We start from the raw sequence: 2527 nt of genomic DNA on the forward strand, positions 1-2527 counted from the left end.
TTGACTGCTACCATGTTGTTGTCATGTTGTCTGCTACCATGTTGTTGTCATGTTGACTGCTACCATGTTGTTGTCATGTTGTGCTGCTACCATGTTGTTGTCATGTTGACTGTTACCATGTTGTTGTCATGTTGTGATGCTACCATGTTGTTGTCATGTTGACTGTTACCATGTTGTTGTCATGTTGACTGTTACCATGTTGTTGTCATGTTGACTGTTACCATGTTGTTGTCATGTTGACTGTTACCATGTTGTTGTCATGTTGACTGTTACCATGTTGTTGTCATGTTGAGCTGCTACCATGTTGTTGTCATGTTGACTGCTACCATGTTGTTGTCATGTTGACTGCTACCATGGTGTTGTCATGTTGTGTTGCTACCATGTTGTTGTCATGTTGACTGCTACCATGTTGTTGTCATGTTGACTGCTACCATGTTGTTGTCATGTTGAGATGCTACCGTGTTGTTGTCATGTTGAGCTGCTACCATGTTGTTGTCATGTTGAGCTGCTACCATGTTGTTGTCATGTTGAGCTGCTACCATGTTGTTGTGATGCTACCATGTTGTTGTCATGTTGTGATGCTACCATGTTGTTGTCATGTTGTGTTTCTACCATGTTGTTGTCATGTTGTGATGCTACCATGTTGTTGTCATGTTGTGTTTCTACCATGTTGTTGTCATGTTGTGTTGCTACCATGTTGTTGTCATGTTGAGCTGCTACCATGTTGTTGTCATGTTGAGCTGCTACCATGTTGTTGTCATGTTGAGCTGCTACCATGTTGTTGTCATGTTGAGCTGCTACCATGTTGTGATGCTACCATGTTGTTGTCATGTTGAGCTGCTACCATGTTGTTGTCATGTTGAGCTGCTACCATGTTGTTGTCATGTTGAGCTGCTACCATGTTGTTGTTATGTTGAGCTGCTACCATGTTGTGATGCTACCATGTTGTTGTCATGTTGAGCTGCTACCATGTTGTTGTCATGTTGACTGCTACCATGTTGTTGTCATGTTGAGCTGCTACCGTGTTGTTGTCATGTTGAGCTGCTACCATGTTGTTGTCATGTTGAGCTGCTACCATGTTGTGATGCTACCATGTTGTTGTCATGTTGAGCTGCTACCATGTTGTTGTCATGTTGTGTTGCTACCATGTTGTGATGCTACCATGTTGTTGTCATGTTGAGCTGCTACCATGTTGTTGTCATGTTGAGCTGCTACCATGTTGTGTGTTGCTCCTTTGCTATGTAGTGTTGTCTTAGGTCTCTCTTTATGTAGTGTTGTGGTGTCTCTCTTTATGTAGTGTTGTGTTGTCTCTCTTTATGTAGTGTTGTGTTGTCTCTCTTTATGTAGTGTTGTGGTGTCTCTCTTTATGTAGTGTTGTCTCTCTTTATGTAGTGTTGTAGTGTTGTCTCTCTTTATGTAGTGTTGTGGTGTCTCTCTTTATGTAGTGTTGTGTTGTCTCTCTTTATGTAGTGTTGTGTTGTCTCTCTTTATGTAGTGTTGTGGTGTCTCTCTTTATGTAGTGTTGTGTTGTCTCTCTTTATGTAGTGTTGTGTTGTCTCTCTTTATGTAGTGTTGTGTTGTCTCTCTTTTATGTAGTGTTGTGGTGTCTCTCTTTATGTAGTGTTGTGTTGTCTCTCTTTATATAGTGTTGTGTTGTCTCTCTTTATGTAGTGTGTGTGTTGTCTCTCTTTATGTAGTGTTGTCTCTCTTTATGTAGTGGTGTCTCTCTTTATGTAGTGTTGTGTTGTCTCTCTTTATGTAGTGTTGTGGTGTCTCTCTTTATGTAGTGTTGTGTTGTCTCTCTTTATGTAGTGTTGTGTTGTCTCTCTTTATGTAGTGTTGTGGTGTCTCTCTTTATGTAGTGTTGTGTTGTCTCTCTTTATATAGTGTTGTGTTGTCTCTCTTTATGTAGTGTTGTGTTGTCTCTCTGTATGTACTGTTGTGTTGTCTCTCTTTATGTAGTGTTGTGTCGTCTCTCTTTATGTAGTGTTGTGGTGTCTCTCTTTATGTAGTGTTGTGTTGTCTCTCTTTATGTAGTGTTGTGTGTCTCTCTTTATGTAGTGTTGTGTTGTCTCTCTTTATGTAGTGTTGTGGTGTCTCTCTTTATGTAGTGTTGTGGTGTCTCTCTTTATGTAGTGTTGTGGTGTCTCTCTTTATGTAGTGTTGTGGTGTCTCTCTTTATGTAGTGTTGTGGTGTCTCTCTTTATGTAGTGTTGTGGTGTCTCTCTTTATGTAGTGTTGTGGTGTCTCTCTTTATGTAGTGTTGTGTTGTCTCTCTTTATGTAGTGTTGTGTTGTCTCTCTTTATGTAGTGTTGTGTTGTCTCTCTTTATGTAGTGTTGTGTTGTCTCTCTTTATGTAGTGTTGTGTTGTCTCTCTTTATGTAGTGTTGTGGTGTCTCTCTTTATGTAGTGTTGTGTTGTCTCTCTTTATGTAGTGTTGTGGTGTCTCTCTTTATGTAGTGTAGTGTTGTCTCTCTTTATGTAGTGTAGTGTTGTCTCTCTTTATGTAGTGTTGTGTTGTCTCTC

The sequence above is a fragment of the Oncorhynchus keta genome, unplaced genomic scaffold, assembly GCF_023373465.1.
Source record: "Oncorhynchus keta strain PuntledgeMale-10-30-2019 unplaced genomic scaffold, Oket_V2 Un_scaffold_16189_pilon_pilon, whole genome shotgun sequence".
Lineage (NCBI taxonomy): Eukaryota > Metazoa > Chordata > Actinopteri > Salmoniformes > Salmonidae > Oncorhynchus > Oncorhynchus keta.